At 37.3% G+C, this 23,427-nt stretch overlaps 1 long non-coding RNA gene across 1 annotated transcript; it reads left to right on the forward strand.

Annotated features, from left to right (window-relative positions):
* Positions 1–14,302: 14,302 nt before the first annotated feature.
* Positions 14,303–23,154, forward strand: LOC128314535 (uncharacterized). The gene is made up of 3 exons (XR_008296288.1): positions 14,303–14,495; positions 14,641–14,753; positions 22,788–23,154. It is a non-coding gene; the product is annotated as an uncharacterized LOC128314535 (long non-coding RNA).
* The last annotated feature ends 273 nt before the right edge of the window (positions 23,155–23,427 follow it).

The raw sequence follows: 23,427 nt of genomic DNA on the forward strand, positions 1-23,427 counted from the left end.
AAGGAGATTCTGTCTCTCACTCTCTCTCTACCCCTCCTCTGCTTGCACTTTCTCTCACTCTCTCAAAAAAACAAAACAAAACAAAATAAACTTAAAAAAATAAATGAATTTCAAGTGGATCAAAGATTAAAAGTAAAATTGAATCCATAAAAATGCTAGAAAAAACACCAAAGAATTTTTTATAATCTCATCAGGAAGAAAACCTTTCCAAGCTCGACACAACTCCAGAATCCAAATCCACACAGATACAGCACATATTGGTAAACTTGATATGTGAAAGAAATTGCCAATAATGAAAAATATTAATAACAAAAATTTTAGATGGACAAATTGGAGTATTTACAACATATTTCAGGTATAGGGCTTATTTATAAACAGTTCTTGTAATTCAATAAGAAAAAGATCACAACACAACTTTTAAAAATCAGAGAAATAAACATAAAGAGAATATTCTGCAGCTGTTAGATAAAAGTGGCAGATCTATCTTAACTGATTTTAAATGATCTTTCAGGGGCATCTCCTTGACTTAGTAAAGCATGGTACCCTTGATCTCAGAGTCGTGAATTGATGCCCCACGTTGGGCACAGAGATTACCTAAAAGAAAAAAAGTAAAAAAGAAAAAAAAAAGAAAAAGAAATGGTCTTTCAGATATATTAGTAAGAGAGAAAAAAGCAAAGGTACAGAAAAATAATGTAGTAGTCTATCATTTCTTTAAAAAAAGGGGGAGTTATTTAAAAGACCATGTTATTAATTTCTTTATTGTTTTATAAAGAAATTAAAACAATTTATAAAACAAATTACCACAAATTTATGATCTTACATTGCTGGAGATCAGAAGTCCAAAAGGGGTTTCACTGGGCTGAAATCAAGGTAGCATCAGGGATATTCCTTTTGGAGAATCTAGGGAAGAGTCCAATTATTGGCTTTGTCCAGCTTCCAGAGTTTGCACAGAATCCTTGGTTTGTGGCCTGTTACCAATCCAACAGTTGCTTCTATCAGTACATCTCATTGTCTAACTTTTCTGCCTCTTTCTCCCATCTTTTAAGGGTCTTTATGATTATATTGAATCTACCCAGATAACCCAGGATAATCTCCCCATCTCAGGATCCTTAATGTAGTATAATCTGGAAATCCTTTTTGCCATACAGGGTAACAATATAGTGTCAAAGAAACATTGGAGCTGGGGTGCCAGGGTGGTTCAGTCAGTTAAGCCTCTGACTTCGGATCAGGTCATGATCTCACGGTTCATGGGTTTGAGCCCTCTGTTGGGCTCTGTGATGATAGCTCAGGGCCTGGAGTTTGCTTCGGATTCTGTGTCTCCCTCTCTCCCTCTGCCCCAACCCCACTTGTGCTCTTGTCTGTCTGTCTCTCTCTCTCTCTCTCTCTCTCATCTCAAAAATGAATAAACATTAAAAAATTAAAAAAAAAAGCACCATAGCTGTGTTAAAGTGATAAAATCAGATTTTATTCAAGACTATTGCAATAGAGGAAAATAATATGGTATAGAACTGGGCTTAACTCTGAATACATGGACAAGTGGGGATTTACAACCAAAGAACAGGACGAGGGTCAGTGGATGGAAAATTACTAAGGGGAAACATCAAGGGTAAATGGGATTTCTGGCTAAACCAACTTGACAGGATTGTTAGTTACTAAAGGCAGGCCAGGGTGATCAGCTATCAGTTGGTGGAGGATGAGGAATTTGATCAGGTACCTGGAGTGATTAGATATCAAGGGTGGGGTTCCTAGCTAAGTTGACTTAGCAGGATTCTTGCTAAAACTGGGCAATGCAAAGACAAACATGGAAGCCCAAAGGTCAAGACCTAGTTCAAAAGATGGCTCTAGGGAGCCTGATTAAAATTTGATCAAGGAGAGAATCTTTATCAAGAGTTGTAGGTTCCAGGGATTAGGATTTGGGCACCTGTTGTGGGGGGAGGGGGCCATTATTCTGCTACCACACCAGGAAAATTGATCAGTCAAAGAGAATCAACTAAAAAACTATTATAAACTATAAAAGAATTCATTAGTTAAAATTAACATATAAAAGGTAATATCCTATCCACATATATATGATTATGCAAGAAAATGGAAAATGTCACTGGGGAGAGCAAACATCAACCTGGGGATCAGAAGAAGAGAAATTATCTTTCAATGTGTCCACTTGTGCATCATTTAAGTCATTTTATAGCCATCTTCTATTGAACAAATGAATCTGATCTTGTCACTATTTAAAATCTTGTATGGTTTTTTGGTTATTGGTGGTGTTGCCCCCTATCGAAATTGTTTTTGTGGGTTGCTTTTTGTTCTTGTCAATTATTCAGGTCCCTTTTCCTATTTTGGGAGAATCTGCTATTGTGTATGGTTTTGATAGGACTCCATGCCCCATCTTTTACTATGGAAACTGAAAGGGGAAGAATTTGCATCCTCCTAACCAGGGCATTGACTCTGGAGGTGAAGCCAAGGGACACCTTGGGTGTCAGGGAACCTGCAGGAGCACGCGCTGCACTGGTGAAGGGGACTCCTGCCAGTCTTTTCTAAGAAACAGCTAGTGTAATGTGTGCTCTTGACCACAGCGGGAGCTCCCTGGCTTTCTTCTGTTTTCCAAATCTTATCTTCAGCCTCCTGCTGACTTTGTGAGTCCCACAATGTGCATCACGATGTTCTTTTTCTCCTGTTTCTTGTAACAAAAACTCTGACTCCAGATATTAGTTAAACCTCTTAGCAAGTCATACAAGGCCTCACTTTTTTTGTAGGCTTCTCTCTCATCCACCTTATCCCCAACACACACCTGGATTTTCCACAATTTCCTAAACATGCCATGCCTTTTCACCCCTCCATAACCACTGAGAATGCTTTCTTCCCCAGAGAGGTAAGTGCTTTCTGAGCTTTTAATTCCCACTTAATTCAACTATAATTTCTCTGAATTATCCCTTCATAGTACTTTTTAGCCTACTTCTGTGATCTATATTTATCATATTACATTTGAAGTGTTTGAACTATTTTGTATCAGACGAAGAAGTCCTAGAGAGGACCTGCCCAATGAAGCCTGGTCCAGCATACAGCATTTTGAGGTTCCTTAATAAATATTAGTTGGCTAAATGAATGAAATTGAATGCATTTTTGATGATTCAAGATCATTATGACCACAATTTTGTGGTCTATTTGACTACAGCTCTTTGGTGTTACAAAAGGTTATAGGATGATTTGTTCCTTTAAAAATATATTTAATATTTGATAGCCTAAAAATAGCTTCCACACGTTATCTTTTTTAATTTTTAATTTTTATCTTTTCAAGTAATCTCTATGCCCCCAACAAGGGGCTCAAACTCACAACCCCAAGATCAAGAGTTGCATGCTGGAAAAAAAAAAAACAAAAAACAAAAAAAGAAGGGTGCCTGTATGGCTCAGCAGGTTAAGCCTCTGACTCTTGATTTAGGCTCAGGTTATGATCTCAAGGTCTTGAGATGGAATCCCCAAGTCAGGCTCCACACTGTGCGTGGAGCCTGCTTAAGATTCTCTCTACCTCAGGGGCACCTGGGTGGGTCAGTCCGTTAAGTGTCTGCCTTCAGCTCAGGTCATGATCTCATGGTTCGTGAATTCAAACCCCGGGTCGGGCTCTGTGCTGACAGCATGGAGCCTGCTTGGGATCTTCTCTCTCCTCTCTCTGCCTTTACCCTGCTTGCACGCTCTCTCTCAAAATAAACTTAATAAATAAACTTAAGAAAAATTAAAGAAAAAACCTCACAAGATTCTCTGTCTGCCCCTTACAAGATTCTCTGTCTGCCCCTTCCCTGCTCATGCGCTCTCTTTCTCTCAAAAAAAAAAAAAAAAAAGAAAGAAAGAAAGGAAAAGAAAAAACTCGAATGCTTTGCTGACTGAGCCAGCCAGGTGCCCCTACACATATATTTTCTTGGTTGATTTTTGTTACAACCATGTGTGGTAAGCCAGGGTGAGTTCCAGAGAGATTAAGTAACTTTCCTAAGATTACATGTGATTTACAAGTGGCAATAATGATAAAGTCAATAAAAGAAAAACATATGAAATTTATTTAGCACTTACTATATCCAAACACTTTTTTTACTTGCTGTATGTAATTTGATCCTTTTCACTATGTGGTAACCATGTTATTATCTTCCTTGTGTGGATGGGGAAGCTGAGATTACCAGTTAGTAAATAGTAAAGCTGATATTTGAACCAGATGTACTGAAATGGAATCAGTTTCCCAAATCATTATGCTACAGTGGTAATTTTACTATAATCTCCTGCTGGCTCATAGAGGCTGGCTTCTTACAGCTTCTTTTCATGCTATTTTCTTATTAGCATGCAGTACCATTTTGCTGCTGCTAATTCACTATTTCTTATCTATGCTAGAAACCAGGTAAGTAAAGTGGGTGTTGGGTCTAAAATTAGGAGGAAATAGGGGCGCCTGGGTGGCTCAGTTGGTTGAGGGACCAACTTCGGCTCAGGTCATGATCTCACGGTTTGTGAGTTTGAGTTTGAGCCCCGTGTCAGGATCTGTGCTGACAGCTCAGAGCCTGGAGCCTGCTTCTGATTCTGTTGTCTCCCTCTCTCTCTGCCCTTCCCCCACTCATGCTGTGTCTCTCTCTGTCTCAGAAATAAAAATTAAAAAATAAAATAAAATAAAATAAAATTAGGAGGAAATAGATGACCATCTGTTGATTCTGTAACATCTTTTATTGGAAGGCCTTTTTTTGTTTGTTTACTTATTCATTCGCCATCATATTCTATTTAATAAAAGTCCCAGAAAAGTGCCCCTTGTCAAATAGCCTTATTTGAGTTAACTCATCCAATTGACCTGAAAACAAGGTTCTCCAAATAGTCAATGGGGCATTGGAGTGGCAATAATCTGGAACACATAATCTTTTTTTTTTTAATCACTTGAGCTCATCCACCTGAAGGAAAGAGACACTGGCCCACTCAGTGAACCTACCACCGAATGTCTCTGCTGTAAACTGTTTCAGCATTGTTAAGTAGCTGAAATGATAAATGGATATACCTGGCCAAAGAAGCAGAGCTCACAGCTTCAGAAAAACTGCTGAGCTCTAAAACGTTTGTTAGTAAATGCCCTTTGAAGGGTTGATTCTTTTATCAATGAATATTTCTTTACTACAACTTCTTTTCTTTTTATCATGTATTCTTATATATATGTATGTATCACACACGTGCACGCGCGCGCACACACACACACACACACACACACACACACACAGACCAGGTGCCTGGGAGGCTCAGTCGGTTGAGCTTCCGACTTCAGCTTGGGACATGATCTCACAGTTCATGGGTTCAAGCCCCACATTGGGCTCACTGCTATCCGTGCAGAGCCTGCTTCAGATCCTCTATCCCCCCTCTCTCTGCCTCTCCCCTGATCCTGATCATGCTTTCTCTCTCTTTCTCTCTCTTAAAAATAAGTAAACATTGAAAAAAAAAGACCAGAGATTTTGAATTTGCCTACATCATTGGCAGTAGAGAAAAGCCCACTTTTAGTATGTGTATTAATCAAAACAGCACAATAATTAACTGTGCATGAGTATTCATGTAGTTTCTCTCAGAAGAATGTTTAAGAATCTGATTTCACTCATTCAGTTCATTCCATGAAAATTTACTGAGTACTTGTCATATGCCCAACACTATAAATAATAAATATCAGTAGTGAACAAAATCAATGTGGTTCCTACCCTCATCGATATCACATCTCTTATTGTGCAGCTTCATTATACAATCAATCCTTATTTTTTTTAATGTTTATTTATTTTTGAGAGAGAGACACACACACAGAGAGCAAGTGGGGGAAGGATAAAGAGAGAGAGAGGGAGACACAGAATTTGAAACAGGCTCCAGGTTCTGAGCTGTCAGCACAGAGCCTGATGTGGGGCTCAAACCCACAAACCATGAGATCATGACCTGAGCTGAAGTCAGATGCTCAACCCACTGAGCCACCCAGGTGTCCCAATCCTTATTTTAAGTTGTAGTCCAAGGTTATCATAAAATCCTACCTGTAAAATTTCAATAGCAATGTGAAACTTCCCAAATATACTTTCTCAAAAAATATTGAGCCAAATATAGTCATTGGATTTTAGTGCTAAAATAAATTTTAAAATAGGCATATATTATGCTCTTCTGCTGTGTCTTAAATTTTGTAAGATATTATATTATTTTACTATTGCTACGGTAACAAACTTCATGGCTTAAAAAAACACAAATCTATTATATTACAGTGTAGAGGTCAGAATGAGTTTCACTGGGCTATAACCGAGGTATCATCAGGGCTGTGTTCCATCTGGAGTCCTGGGGGGAGAATCTAGAAGCTGCCTACATCCCTTGGCTTGTGGCTCCATTTCTTTGTTTTCAAAGTAAAACACTACTTTGTAAACTGTGCCGAGATTATGGAAACGGCTTCAGTTTTTTTCTTTTCAGCATTTTCTGATGTGGTCATGTTTTCTTTTCATAATGTGAAAAAAAGAAAATTCATAACACAGTCTGTTCGGAAAACAGTTTAAAGTTCTATGCAGCTGGAGTGCAAGTGCATGGAACAGATCAGTAGAAATTGAGGCTATTCTGATCGGGTTGGAACCAGACCAAGTCCAATTTTGTTGGCTGGGTAATGATTTGAGCTTGATCTCATGAACAGTAGGGAATCATGGGGGATTTTTAAGTAGAAAATTTCCAATCATAATTGTAATTTAAAAAGAAACTGTAATGATAGATTCTATTAAAATAAGATTAACTTTACTACTATGTTTAATTCCCTCATTTAAATTCACAATGTATAATTTAGTTGTCTCCGTTGTTGATTTAGCCCATTTCTTCATACAATCGGGGCTGATAATTTAAAAAAACTTTAAACTGAAGTATAGTTGACACACAATGTTATGTTGGTTTCGGGTGTACAACACAGTGATTTGACTAGTTCGTTATGCTATGCTCACCACAAGGGTAACTACCTACCATCTGTCATCCTACAACACTTTAACAATACCATTGACTATATTCCCTATGGTGTACTTTCTGTTTCCATGACTTATTCATTCCATAAGTGGAAGCCTGTATCTCCCACTCCTCTCCACCCATTCTGCCCATCTTCCCACTCCTGTCCCCTTTGGCAACCATCAGTTTTTTCTCTGCATGTGTTTGTTTGTTTGTTTTGTTTTTTAGATTCCAAATATAAGGAAATCATGTAGTATTTGCCTATCTCTGTCTGACTTATTTCACTCAGCATAATACCCTCCAGGTCCACCCACAAATGGCAAATTCTCATTATTTTTTTATGACTAATATTCCATTGTATATATACACCACATTTTCCTTACCTATTCATTTATTGATGGACACTTGGGTTGCTTTCATATCTTAGCTTTGGTATAATGCTGCAATACACATAGGGGTGTATATATATTTTCAAATTAGTGTTTGTCTTCTTTGGATAAATACCCATTAGTGGAATTACTAGATCATATGGTATTCCTAGTTTTAATTTTTTGAGGAATCTTCCTACTGTTTTCCATAGTGGTTGCAGCAATTTACATTCCCACCAACAGGGCATAAGTGTTTCTTTTTCTCCACAACCTCACCAACAGTTGTTATTTCTTGTCTTTTTTATTCTAGTCTGACATGTGTAAAGTAATTTTTCATTGTGGTTTTAATTTGCATTTCCCTAATGATGAATGATGTTGAGCATCTTTTCATAGGTATGTTTGCCATTTGTATGTCTTTTTAGGAAAAATATCTATTTGGGTCCTCTCCCCATTTTTAATCAGATTATTTTTGGTGTTGGGCTGTATAAGTTCTTTCTTTTAAAATGTATTTATTTATTTTGAGAGAGAGAGTGCATGATCAGGGAAGGGTAAGAGAGAGAGGGAGGGAAAGAACCCCAAGCAGGCTCTGCATTGTCAGCACAGAGCCTGACTCAGGGCTCGATCTCACGAACTGCAAGATCATGCATGACATGAGCCGAAATCAAGAGCCAGATGCTTAACCCAGGTGCCCCAGAGCTTTATAAGCTCTTTATATATTTTGGATACTAATGCTTTATTGGATATGTCATTTGTAAATATCTTCTCCCATTCAGTACGTTGCCTTTGAGTTTTGTTGATGGTTTCCTTCACTGTGCAAAAGCTTTTGATTTTGATGTAATCTCAACAGTTTATTTTTGCTTTTGTTTCTCTTGTTTTCTTTTACAAAAATTTTAATTTTATTTTTGAGAGAGAACATGAGCATGGGAAGGGCAGAGAGACAGGGACATAGGATCTGAAGTAGGCTCTAGGCCAACAGAAGAGAGCCTGATGTGGGGCTCAAACTCATAAACTGTGAGATCATGACATGAGCCCAAGTCGAATGCCTAACCAACTGAGCCACCCAGGCATTCCTTGTTCCTCTTGCTTTAGGAGATATATCTAAAATAATGTTTCAATGACCGACGTCAAAGAAATTACTGGCTATGTTTTTTTCTAGGAGTTTTATGGTTTCAAGTCTCATATTTAAGTCTTTAATCCATTTTGAGTTTTTGTGTATGGTGTAAGAAAATGGTCCAGCTTCATTCTTTTGCATGTAACTGTCCAGTTTTCCCAACACTATTTATTGAAGAGGCTGTCCTTTTCCCATTGTATATTCTTGCCTCCTTTGTCATAGATTAATTGACCGTATCAGTATGGGTTTATTTCAGGGTCTCTATTCTGTTCCATTAATCTATGGGTCTGTTTTTGTGCCAGTACCATACTGTTTTGTAGCTGATAATTCAATTTTTAATTCACTTTTCTATGCTGTGAAGATGTAGCATTTACTTTGTACACTTATGGAAAAATAAGTCTTGCTGAATTGCTCTTTTTTTCCCCCCAACACATAAGCACAGATAACAAAAGGTATCTGGTTGGTATTCAAATACTACTATTTCAAGTGAACCAAATGTTCGCAATAGAGAAACTTTTTCAATCAGCAAACTTTTATTATTCATTGGCCCAATACTCTGTCATATGATACAGTATCTTCTTGACCCTTGACCAGAGGGAAAACAGTAGTGCTGATTCTACTGAAAGCAGTTTACTCTCATGATCTAGCCCAGCAAACATGAATTATTACAGTTGCTTTGAACAAACTATATAGTTTATAATTGCTAGCTTTAAAATTACCCAATATACTTTCTTGAATGTCAGTAATAAAGTACATGCAAAATAAAAAGTGGACTTATTTCTTTTTCTGACAAAAGTAGTTATCTTCTTATCAAATGGTACACTGAAAAGAGAAAAGCACCTTAATTACTTTTCAATGTATTAACAGAATTCTATTATCTTGCTCAAGAGTATATTTTGTGATAAAACCTACTCAGTATATTTTACTTTTTAAAAATTTGACCAGTGACTGTCTAGTAATAATTAACTGAGTTCTACTTAGGATTAACCCTCCAAAATATTGGTCTCAATTTTACTTTCCTAAAATAGCCTAGTCAGTCAATGAAAAAATCAGGACCACAGCTAGTGTTAAACACGAAACGATCTTTAAGTTACTGTTTAGCTGCATAAAAGAAACACCACTTTGGGTTTTTGTTTTGTTTTGTTTTGTTTTTTAGTTTTTTTTTTTTTTTTTTTTTTTTTTTTTTTTTTTTTTTTTGAGAGAGAGAGCATGAGTAGGGTAGGGGCAGAAAGAGAGGGGAGAGAGAGAATCCCACACAGGCTCTGCACTGTCAGCGCAGAGCCTGATGCAGGGCTCAAACTCAGGAAGGGTGAGATCATGACCTGAGCTGAAACCAAGAGTCAGACACTTAACAGACTGAGCCACCCACTTTACTTTTTAAAAACTAAATAGCATTATTATTAGTTAATATCAAGACTGCTATCACAAAATAACATATTGTTATCGATGGGTTACATCAACATTACTACAATAACTCAAACTCTACCTTTTATTCACATCTAGGCAAACAGAACCAAATTTCAAATAGGAAATTTCACATTTCTAAAAGCACCAATTCATAGCAGTCAGATGACAAAAAAAGGACTAGGCAACAAGGTCAGGCATTGGAATTGAGGAGACATGCATTTTTTCTATTTCTGTGTCAGATTTTTGTTTTTATTTCCAAAGACTGCTTACAGAACAGTGGCAAAGCAATAACAGAAGAGCTGGAACAGGCTTTTCCTTTGCCACATGATTTTAGAGAAGTCAGTGCTGCCATCTCTGGCTTCTATAATTTCTCTTTTGAAAGAAATGATATAAGCATAGGATTAATCCAAGTTATAAGACTTAACAAGATGTTGTTGATAGAGAAATTTGAGGAAGGCACAAACTCCTTGGATACATATATCCAAGGATATATTTATTATATATGATATAAATAAATATATAACAAATAATGTATAACACTATTTAATATACAATAAATATATAATTATAAATATCTATAAATATATCCTGGCATATATTTGTTAAGTCATTTCTGTATATCTCTAGGGATACAAAAATGATAGGGTCCTAGCGATAGAAAATAATAAGGCATAATCCCTGTCCTTGAAGATCTTGGAGATTCTTATATAAACAAAAAGTGCTTGTAAAATAAGAAAACAAAAAATCTAAACATTTGGTTTTAGTTTCAATATTTTATAGATACATTAGTTAATTATGGTATAGTCTAAGATTTTTGTAACAAAGATTTATAGAAATACAGTGGCTTAAGAAAAATGTCATTTTGGTGGTGGGGGTGGGGTGCCTGGGTGGCTCAGTTGGTTAAGCATTCAACTCTTGATTTCAGCTAAGGTCTTGGTCTCAGGCTCCTGAGTTCAAGCACTGTGCTGGGCTTTGTGCTGGTTCTTTTTTTTTTTTTTTTTTTTTTTAATTTACCTCCCAGTTAGTTAGCATATAGTGCAACAATGATTTCAAGAGTAGATTCCTTAATGTCCCTTACCCAGTTAGCCCATCCCCTCTCCCACAACCCCTCCAGTAACCCTGTGTTTGTTCTCCACATTTAAGAGTCTTTTATGTTTTGTCCCCATTTTTTTTTAATGTTTATTTTTGAGAGAGAGATAGATTCTGAGCAGGGGAGGGGCAGGGAGAGCCAGAGACACAGAATCCAAAGTAGGTTCCAGGCTCTGAGCTGTCAGTGCAGAGTCCGACGCGGGGCTCAAACCCACGAACCACAAGATCATGACCTGACCTAAAGTCGGATGCTCAACCGACTGAGCCACCCAGGTGCCCCAAGAAATAAGTGGTTCTTAGAAAGAAAGAAAGAAAGAAAGAAAGAAAGAAAGAAAGAAAGAAAGAAAGAAAGAAAGAAAGAAAGAAAGAAAGAAAAAGAAAAATGTCATTTTTATCTCTTTCACCTAATATTCTAGAAATAAGTCGTTCTGGGCTAGTAAAGAGGCCCTGCCATCCTCAACATGTGGCTTTTGTCTCTGGGTCCAAGCTGGCTGCTCTTGTCCACGCCCCCCCCCCCCCACTTCACTTTTGTATCTGGACCAGAAGGTTAGAAAAAAGAACAAGTTGAAAGCATGCCAATTTTTTTTTAAACTTTTTTTTAAACATCTATTCACTTTTAAGAGGCAGAAAGAGACATAGCATGAGTGAGGGAGGGGCAGAAAGAGAGGGAGACACAGAATCCAAAGCAGGCTCCAGGCTCTGAGCTGTCAGCACAGAGCCTGACATGGGGCTTGAACCCACAAACTGTGAGATCATGACCTGAGCCAAAATCGGATGCTCAACCGAATGAGCCACCCAAGTGCCCCTGAAAGCATGCAAACTTCCTTGAGGAAAAGAGCGGGTAGTGACAGAAATCACTTCTCACATTGCACTGGTCAGATTTAGAAAAAAATGGTCAGGTAGCGGTAATACTCTAGCTGGTTGGCCTAGTAAAAACTTCATTGTTTTTATTAAAGTACTATCATCAGTCTCTGCTCCATGTAAGTATGGTCAAAAGAGTTGATTAGAGAATCTTGTTTTAGTAGCTCTAAGAAAGACATTCCTCAGGAGCTAAGACTCCAGACTTTGAGAAAATACACTTCAGGAAAGGATCATAAACACCTTGAAGATGAAACCATGGTGACCCACCTCAACAATGTGTTGTTTGATGATCAACGATATGCACCAGGACACGCTTGCTAATTCTTTAATTTGGAGAAGCTATACACTCTCACAACTAATAAAATTATCTAGGAATTTGCTTTAAGATGATCTGGGAGTGGGTGGGTGAGGAAAGAAGTGAGCATCTGTAAAGAATGAAGCAAGATTGATCCTGAGTTATTTTTAAACCTTTTGCATATGTTTTAACTTTCCTATTTTACAAAGGTTTAAGAGTCAATGAATAATAATTGCTAACATCCATATAGGGAACTGCAGATTTTCAAACCTGTTTCATGGGCATTATCTTTTGAGATCTGATAAAATTCCACAATAATTTTTTATCATTATTCTCCTCAATTTACCTTGACGAACAGAAAGTATGGAAAAGGTAAATGCTACAAAAGTCTTTATGAAATTCAAAATGCATGTTAAAATAAAAAGTTTAAAAGTGTTTGAGGGTTGCCTGGGTGGCTCAGTTGGTTAAGCATCCAACTCTTGATTTCAGCTCAGGTCATAATCTCGGGGTTTGCGGGATAGAGCCTGCACTGGGCTCTGTGCTGACAGAGCAGAGCCCGCTTGGGATTTTCTCCCTCTCCCTCTGCCCCTCCCCTGCTCACACTCTCTCTTGTTCAAAATAAATAAATAAACTAAAAAAAAAAATAATAAAAGTGCTTGAAAACATGTAACTTTAACTATTTACACTACCTTCTTACTTGTATTTCTTTTAAGAATAAAATTATATCATGCAATACCAAAGCATGTCCTAGGAAGAGAATAACGTAATCTCATGAGTTAGAATGTGGTGTAGTATAAAGAGAAAGAGCTTTGGAGTGAGGAATCTGGCTAAGACCTTGCTCTACTCTACCAGCTATGGGACGGGGGCCATGTCATTTAATTCCGCTGCATCTCAGTTTTCCAATTTAACAAATGGGATTAATATTTAAGTTGTAGGTTTTTGTGAGGATAAATTCACAGTAAATGAAACTATTATTATAAATAAAGAGATAGAAGTGCTAATGTTTTCCTTTATGGCTTAGATTCCCAAGGTAGTGCTTTAAAGAAAAATACTCTCCAATTTTCCTTCTAGTTTTGATAGAATTCTGAAGGTGTACACATCTAAAAAGATGCCTATATGAACATTAGGAAGAAGGCAAAAAATTCATGTGTACTGCATTACTTATTGGCCAGTAAAATAAGTGTTAGGGAGAGCCTGTAGAAGACAGATGGATCTTGCAGAATTACAGTGGATTATTGTAAACTCAGTTAGATAGTGATTCCAGTTGTAGCTGCTATTCCAGATGTGATTATGTTACTAGAGAACATATAAACTGAGGCCCTTATACAGAACCATTCCTTGAGGGGGATCTATCACCTAGCTGGAACAGGTTATTATCAACATAATGTTGAACTACTTCCACTATGGGAAGACCAGCACTTTGTTCTCACTGGAATAGACACTTAATCTCTATATAGATTTTCCTTCTCTGTACATAAAGTTTATGCCAAAACCACCATCCATGGATTTATAGAGTGGCTTATCCACTGTCATCGTATTCTACACAGCATCACTTAAAAATTTTTTTTTAATGTTTTTATTTATTTTTGAGACAGAGAGAGACAGAGCATGAGCAGGGGAGGGGCAGAGAGAGGGGAGATGCAGAATCTGAAGCAGGCTCCAGGCTCTGAGCTGTCAGCACAGAACCCGACGCGGGGCTTAAACTCATGGAGTGTGAGATCATGACCTAAGCTGAAGTCGGATGCTCAACCGACTGAGCCACCCAGGCGCCCCCACACAGCATCACTTTTGATGAAGGAAGTCTTTGTATAGAAATGAAGTGTGGTAATGGTAGTTTCCTCATAGAATTCACCAATCCTACTCTATCCCCCATCACCCTAAAGCCACAGATTTGAAAGAATGGTGGATTGGCTTTTTGAAGACTCAAATATGGTACCAGCTAAGTAACATATGGCATACTTTGTGCAGCTGAGGCAACATCCTCCAGGATGCAGTATATGTTCTAAATCAGATAATGTATGTGGTGCTTTCTCCTATAGACAGAATTCATGGGTCTGGGAATAAAAGGGGGTAAAGATGGGAGTGACTCCTTTCATTATTATGTTATATATATATTATATTACATATATATATTTATTAATATATATATGTATGTTATATATATAATATTATGTTAATAATATATTGTATATATTATTCATATATAATGAAAGGAGTCATTCCCATTTTTACCCCTAGTGATCCAATAGCAAACTTTTTGCTTCTTGTGACTTTGGGTTCTGTTGGTATACAGGTCTTAGTTCCAAATGGAGGAATGTTTTCACCAGAGGACACAAGAATGGCTCCATTAAGCTGGAAGTTGAGACTGCTATCTGTTTACTTTGGGCTCCTCATGGTAATCAATCAACAGGCAAAGCAGGTAGTTAGTTACTGTTCATGGTGTGGTGATTTGATCCTGACTACCAAGGGGAAATTGGGTTACTCCAGCACACTGGGGATAAGAAAGAGTATGTTTGGATTGTGGAAGGTCTCCATTTTACATGCTGTTACTCTTCCCACGTCAGGTGATTTAAGCCAAGGGAGGAACTACAACAACTGAGTTCAAGTAGGATTAATGATCCACACACTTCAGAGATGAAGGTTCGGGTCACCCTACCAGGCAAGGAACCATGACCAGGTAAGAAGCTTGCAGAGGGCAAAGGAACTATGGAATTGATAGTAGTTATAAATACCAGCTACAACCGCATGACTGGGAGTAAAACTCAGGACTGTAATAGTCATAATTATTAAACTGAGAAAATTACTCTAGCCAAATCAGTGATTATACAAACTTCTGAAGGCTTTACAGCATTTACCAACTATTTGAGTTTATTCTGGAATTTGCACTTCTAAAAGGAAAAGGATTTCTTAAAAGTCTACTTTTTTTCATCACCTACAAGCATATTATATAACATTAAATCAATTAAATGCTGTTCACTAAGGGTTGTGATTTACTATTTTACATACTCAAACTTAGTACACAGCTAAGGCAGTGATGACTTTCTGGTATTTGCTTTAGGCAGAGATTCCTAAGTAGTATTCATCACTTTATATTCTGGTTATTTATTCACTGATACATTTCCCAGGCTAGACTACAAATTCCATACGGGGATATTTTTCCTCTGTTTTATATGCAGCACCCATCTAATGCCTAGACCCTAGAAATAAGCCATGTGTGTGTGTGTGTGTGGTGGGGGGGATGTTTTCAGCATGTGTGGTTGTATAAATGAATGAACTAACGTTACAGGTAATTTGAGTAATTCTGAAGTGACTTGAGAATTGATGATTGTAAGTAAACGTCCTTATAATCATTTAAGAAAGGTATAACGAAATAATTTTGGTATCAAAAAGATGGGAGTCTGAATGCTGTCTTTGCAATTTGTTAGTTATTAAGCATTGGGCGCCTTACTTAGTCTCTCCAAGTCTAAATTTCCTCTTTTGCAAAGTAAGGTAACATTTTGCAGCATTGTTATGAGGGTTGGAGGTAATTTGTACACCTGACACAGGGCTTAGCTCAGAGTATGTGCTCCAACTTCATTAAAGATAGTTCTATTATTATTTACTACATGTGTCCAGGAGTAACTAAACAACTCTCTGTATGAATTAATAAACTCAAATTATTCAGAAAACAGAAAACAGTTTACAACATTCTGGCTCATACCTGGAATTGTTTTAAAAACTTAGAATACTCTTATAAACCTTGGGAAATTCCCTCAAACTTTGGGTTTTGAGAAATCTTCATCTATAAAATTGGTATCTCAACACGTATCCTACCTATATTATAGAATTATTAGAAGAATCAAATATGCAAATGAGTTTTATAAACTATAAAATGCTAAACAAATGCTAATTATTGTTATATCTTTGACCTAAATGCTTCAACCGTAATTGTGAGAACATTTTTTTTTGTCATTGCACTATTATAGCAATGCATTTTTATCTCCTTGTCCATTTCCCAAAGAGCTGAAACTTGCCACTTGATTCACAAAGCTATCTTGAGGCCCAATGACCTAGTGTTTGCTACAAATTCATAAAACTCTCATCCTTAGAGACATATACTGCAACTGCCAAAAGAAGTTTTAAAGGCAAAATGTTACGTATTTTATATTCATCAGCGTATTCTGCTGGTTGAAAACCTGTTGTTTAAGTAAACTTAGAAACTTTAAAAAAGTCAGTAGCACATTTCATCAGCTACCTAATGTGCTATTGACTCTCCCCATAACCTTTACCTTAGAGACTTTAGAACAAGAGCTTTGTATAAACAAACCAAGATGGCCCTAGGCAGAATAGGGACATTGACTTTGTGTTTTTATGCGAAGTGGGGGTCATGTTGTTTTCTGTTTTTGTGTGTGTATGTGTTTTTTAATGTGGCTTTATAGCTAGCAGTTCCTAAATTTAGCTGAGTATCAGAATTGCCCAAGAATTCACCCCAGTTCTACTGAGACAAAATAATACAAGGAGGAATCCTATAAACAGTATTTTGAACAAATTCCAGGTCCTTCACATGTAATCAACTAAGTATCTCTGTCCATGGACCACTGGGAAACTGGCTCATCTTGCCTCAGTGTTGCTTTTCTCTTCTCCACTTCAGTGCTCTTTCCTTTGCTAGTGGTTCTTTACTTTCCAGGGTCCCCAAACGTCAGGATAAAATCTATCTGATATGTCATTAACACCCTAGTGTGACTTAGTTTAATGTGTCATTTCTTCAGAAATGCTAATGGTGTGATGTGAGAGTCTATGATAGGTTGGGGTGGGGGTGGTTGAGGGTGGGGAAACTTTGCTTCCTGGCCCCCAAAATGACTTTCTTAGACAATAGCTTCCTTTAAGGTCAGCCTTCCCATAAATAAAAACTTTTAAAAAGGCAGCCTTCCCATAAACTCAGTCCTATATGTAAATCACTATATGGAGATGAATTTGAGGAAGAGAGTGAAAATGAAGTCCAGTGAAAATGGAAAATGTGGATAGCACCTGGAATCTAGACTTGCAGGTCCCTATAAACCTTGCTGGTTTTGTTTTTTGTTTTTCTTTTTTAAAATTAGAGTAAATGTCTGTGACCTTTCTAAGGAAATAGTGGATTATTCTCACTAGAGTTATTTAACATGGGATGTATCTCCACTTGGCAGAGATGCTGTAAACAAGATTCAAATATTGGATCAGAATCTCTCAATAACCTTAAAACTTTTTTCTATCTCAAAGACTTTATGTTCTCTGATATAGTAAAATTATTTTTTGGTTTGATATTTCCCCAGTTTGTAACAAGTTGGATTAAAGTCTTTACTTCTGATACATGTCTGTTAGCTTCTTTAGCTTGACCTTTACTTTGCAGCCTATGTCCGGGACTGCCATGAGGCTTATAGAGGGCACTTTCAGGAAAATAGGATTTCCATCATTAGTCCAGATAGGTCTTGAAACATGTATATACATGTTTATTGCAGTATTATATACAATAGTCAAGACATGGAAGCAATGCAATTGTCCATCAATAGATGAATAGATAGATGTGGTATACATATACAATGGAATATATTATTCAGCCATAAAAAAGAATAGAATCTTGCCATCTGCAACAATATGGATGGATCTAGAGGGTATAATGCTAAGTGAAGTAAGTCAGTCAGAGAAAGACAAATACTATATAGTTTCACTCATATGTGGAATTTAAGAAACAAAACAAATAAACACATTTAAAAAGAGGCAAAAAAAAACAAACTCTTAACTGTAGAGAACAAAGTAATGGTTACCAAAAAGGAGGTGGGTGGGGATGGGTGAAATAGGTAAAGGAGATTAAGAATACATTTATCATAATGAGCATTGAGTCATGTATAGAATTGTCAAATCACTCTATTGTACACCTGAAACTAATACAACACTATATCTTAATTATACTGGAATTAAAAATAAACAAATAAATAAATTTAAATCCTTAGATACATTATTAACAAATACATATTGAAGTAGTTATATGACAATTACATTTTGATTAAAAACATAAATAAATCCTGAGGTAAAATCAGAGGGAAGAAACAATTAAAATGCAACAATAACCACTTCCTTTAAACAGTATCTAAGAAAATAAAAACACACGACTTACTAGGTTTTTCCTAAGTAGTAGATACCTCACAATTCTATGTGGTAGTTAATGTTACCTTTATTTTTACAATTTGGGAAAGCAAAGCTCAAAGATTGAGTAATGACCAGTTACACAGCTTGACAGTGACATAGCCAGAATTTTATGAGAATGTGACTCTAAAGTCTTATGTTTTTCCTAATTAAGCTATGTTGTTAAAGAGGGAAACATTATTCTACAAATATCATTGCTGATTTACCTCTTCCTTTCATACCTTCTTTTCCCCAGTGTCTTTTGTTTCTTGTGACAAGGATCTCATTGGTCTCTTGCATTTCCTTTTCCGTTAGCTCTCAGTTTAGGAACACACTGGCTTCAGAATATTCTCTTAGCAGGTGGAAAACTTGTCAAAATCCCAAATACAGCGGAATTACCAAATTTAGAAGTGAGGAAACTGCACCAACCATCTCTGAAAGGATATACAACAACAATATCTTTGAGAAGCGGATGACTAGAGATGAGTGGCTAGAGGCTACCTTACTCTGTGTGTGTGCATATATGCATATGTGTATATATAATCTTGCATGGCTTGACTGTTTTTTGAACACTGTGTTCATGTATTACCTATTTTAAAGAGGTGATTGTTCAGAATGATGCCTATTAACAAAGGCTTCTTGGTTATTTAGTATCTTGTGTGTCATTTGATGTTCAGAGACTGGGCTCTGGTTGTACCCTAGCTTTTGCCCTCCTAGGAAAAGCTAGTTGATGTGATTACTTCTCCTTAGCTGACTAGTAAAAACCACTGCCACCTTATCTTTGTAAATATGGCCAGAGGCGGGGTGCATGAGTAGCTCAATGAAGCATCTTGATCTCAGCTCAGGTCATGATCTCACACTGTGAGTTTGAGACCCCTGCTAGTGTTCTCTCACTCTTTCTCTCTCAAATAAATAAAAAACTTAAAAAAAATACATATATGTATATATATGTATACATATATATACATATATATATATATATATGGCCAGAGGTGCTCTATTCCATCATTCCTCTTTCTAAATATCCTCAATGAGCTTTACGCAGTATCATCTCGGCATTCCCATAGAATTCAGTTTTGTAACCACCTCATCTATTTGGATAAACAGTTCCTGTCAACTGTGTTGACAATGTGTTCTGAGAGCTCCCTCAGGAATATAGGTCACATTTCCAGTCTTGTTCATATTTGACATGGGAAAAATGGGCTATTATCAATATAAATCATACTCTTATTTTTATTTATATTACTATTTCTTGATAGTACATTTCATTAAACAACAAATTTCTTTTCTAGAGACAAATCTTAACAAGCTAACTTTAACAAGTGCAGAAACTGTAGTATTTAGAAGTTTATTGGTCTGTCACGTGCCGAGCATAAAGGGTATATTTTATTTCTTGACAGAATGGTTTTCCAAATGCAATCTATGGGAGAGACCTAAACATTGTTTAGCATGGACTTGTTAGTAGTGTCAATTGACAAAGCAGACGCAAGAAACACATCGCTGCAGCAAAGACAAATTTTTGAGTTTGTGGCTCCAGTCGATCAATTTTCCTTGTCAGATAAAAGAATGAAGCAATGATAGTGGTGATAAAATGCACCTCTTTGTCTTTCCTTGGAAGTAACTTTCCTGAAGTTCTCTTGCATCTAGTCAATGTAATAAACTTCTTCCTTTAATCTTGGATGATGAATAGCATCTTAACCACAGGTTACACAAATGGGCACCATTTCTTTATGGTACTTCACTTCCATCCCTTTTCCTTTTGCCACCCTAGGCTTATTGACATCCTTGGTTCATGATTTTTTTGTTCCTTTCAAATGCAAAGAAGGCTGTGGGGTGGGACCTTTAAGATTAACTCCACTTCATTGCATATCAGAAGAAAAGTATGTTCACCTCCAAGAATTGAGGGGCACAGAGAATGTGTTCCTTCAGTTATTTATTAGTAATCAAACAATCATCCCCTTCCAGCTCCTCTCCCAGCTCACAATAATGTGCTCTTTAGAGTTAAGAGGACTTCTTTTGAAAATTCTTTCCTAGCAATGAGAGATGACTGTTTTTCTGTCCTCCTTATTCTCTCCTAAATCTAGTGTTTCTTTCCACCAATTTAGACTAGCTCTACCTCATAAATCCTTGTCAAAGAAGTAGGTTGACACTCTGTCAATGCTACTCGGCATATAGTACTATAATAAGTGTCAAATGACCATACCCAAAGAACAATATGCTTTATGATAGAAACCATGGAGGAACTCTCCTCTATATAAAGCTAATCTCTGCACCAGAGCTTTGATGCCTAGTCCCTTTCACCCTTCTAGGAACCCTCTCATCAATTATGCCTATTTTCTCCTGGCTACTCAATTAAATCCTTATCGACTGAATCCTTGCCCAACATCATTTCAACATGTTCTAATCGAACCCAATTTAATCCAAACAAAGCAAAATGAAACGCACTTTTGACCTATACTTCCTTTACTGACTTACCCCTTTTTCACCTACAAAATCAAACTTATTTTGGACTTCTATCTCCATTTCCTCATCCCTGCTTTATTCTGGCCTCTGCTATCACCCCTCCAAACAACTGCACACAAGATTCCTGAAGGCTTCCCATAGCACTAAATCTAAGATACTTTTTTCTTGTTCTCATCTCATTTGACAGGTAAGTAACGATGTTAGTAAGGACTTGACACTGGTGAATACTCCCTACTTCTTTCCAGAAATACTCCGTTGGCTTTCTTTAATTTGCTTTTAATTCTCTTACTGATCCTTCTCTCTTGCAACTTCATTTTCCTCTACAGGCCATTCAATATTGTAGTATCTCACTTCTTTTTAGGCCTTCTCTCTCTAACCTTGATCCTAACAATCTCATCCAAATCAGCAGTTTCATTTATACTGACAACCCCCAAATGAATATTTTTAGGACAGATTTCTCTGGCTTAACACAAATGGGGTTGACTTGCTTCCAATATCTCTACATTGAATTCTAAACTTTCCCCACCCATCTCTCCCAACTCCAAATAACAATAAAATTACGGAAAACAATATTCTCCTCTCTAACGTAGCTTCAAATCCTGTTGATTCTACCTTCTAAAATCTCAAATCTTCCCTCTTCACTTCCATCATCACTACCCTAGTCAAGTCCCTCGGTGTAAATTATTTGTCCAAAAGTCTTTTTATTTCCATGATAAAAGTTTAGTCCTAGAAAGTGCTATACTTATTTGGGCTATAATTTTATTTTACTTTATTTTATTTTATTTAATTAATTAATTTAAATGTTTATTTATTCTTGAGAGAGAGAAAGCGCTGTACAAGCAGGAGGGGCAGAAAAAAAGGGACACAGACGGGGGCGCCTGGGTGGCTCAGTTGGTTAAGCGGCCGACTTCGGCTCAGGTCATGATCTCACGGTCCGTGAGTTCCAGCCCCGCGTCGGGCTCTGTGCTGACAGCTCAGAGCCTGGAGCCTGTTTCAGATTCTGTGTCTCCCTCTCACTGACCCTCCCCTGTCATGCTCTGTCTCTCTCTGTCTCAAAAATAAATTAAAAAAAACGTTCAAAGAAAGGGACACAGAGAATCCCAAGCAGGCTCTGTGCTGACAGCACAGACTTGCCACTCCAACTCACAAAGTGTGAGATCACGACTGGAGCCCACATCAAGAGTCAGATGCCCAGTCAGCTCCCCAGGTGCCCCTAAAATAATATTTAATACAACTTTTAAACCCTGGTGTTCCAGGGGTCCTGGGTTCCAGAGTAGCTCAGTTGATTGAACATCCAGCATTTGGTTCTGTCTCAGGTCATGATCTCACGGTTTGTGAGGTCGAACCCCGAATTAGGCTCTGCGTCGACAGTGTGGAGCCAGCTTGGGATTCTCTCTTTCCCCTATCTCTCTGCCCCTTGCCCGTGCTCTCTCTCTCTCAAAATAAACAAACTTAAAAAAATAAAAATAAAAACCTGGTGTTCTGTAAGTCATTAGTGTCCATTTACAAAACTTATTGTTCTCTTTATATTATCTAGACATATATAAATCTAACCATCACTTTGATATTTGGTCTGTAAGCCTATTATATATCCCTGACTGCATAGGGCATAGCATCATGCCCAGAACACAAAAAACACTTAATGATTATTAGATAAATGAATAATTGTTAAAAATTAGTTTCTATTCTCCCTTATGTTCTATTTTAATAGTGTTAAATATTGAGTGTTACTCCTGATTATAATCTGCAAAATTTCATTCTATGCATTGAGATTGCTAATCCATTCAGATTTGTGTATTATGGAGGATGGCTTCAGCTATTAACAAAATGAAGGCAAGAGTAAATATGGGCAGAATCCCTAACATGTTCACGGACTGTGAATTCAGATGAATACTGAAAGGGTGATTGACATGATCCTTGGGGTTTGCTTTAAAATATTCCAGCAAAGAAAAAAAATTGGGCGTGGTGGTGATAGATAAAACAAGACTGAAAAGTGTTGATAATTTCTGAAATTTTGTCATTTTATTATACTTTGAGATTTTCTTGAATAAGCAGTTTTAAATCTTTCAGCTTTTCCTTTTTTTTTTTTTTTTTTTTTTTTAACTCTCAGAACTCCCTTTTGGTTAATAATCTGTGATGGATCCTGGACCCTGGAGGAGGAAAACTTCACAACCAGTCCTTTTGCAAACCTCTGCCTGTCCACCTGTGAACACGCTAACTTATTACAGGAGGCTTTATTTTTGCTATATACATTATCAGCAGATAAGTATCTATACATTTCCTTTTGAAAAGAAAGTTGTGGGGGGCACCTGAGTGGACTGGACTGCTCAGATCAAGATCTCAGGGTTTGTGGGTTTGAGCCCAAGTCGGGCTCTGCTCTGACTGTTGCGGAGACTGCTTGGGCTTCTCTTTCCTGCTCTCTGCTCCTCCCCTGTTCTCTTTCTCAAACTAAATAAATAAATAAACTTTAAAAAAAACAAAGTTGGCCTTTGGCACAGATCTCAAATTTACGGGGTACTAAACCTCCTCCGATATTATACCAACCTCTTTATAACCAGAGTAGCACAATTCCTCCCAGAAACGGCCCTGTTGCCCCTCACGTCACGCGTTTCGGGGACGGTGCGGGGGCGTCGCCAAGCTGCCATTCCACGACTCGGCCCTCCCCAGAGCAAGAAGGCCTTCGCCTCGTCCACTTCGGGCCTCAGTTTACATCGAAGGAAAGAACAACCGGGCGGTCGGACCCAGGCCCC

Source organism: Acinonyx jubatus, chromosome B1, assembly GCF_027475565.1.
Source record: "Acinonyx jubatus isolate Ajub_Pintada_27869175 chromosome B1, VMU_Ajub_asm_v1.0, whole genome shotgun sequence".
NCBI lineage: Eukaryota > Metazoa > Chordata > Mammalia > Carnivora > Felidae > Acinonyx > Acinonyx jubatus.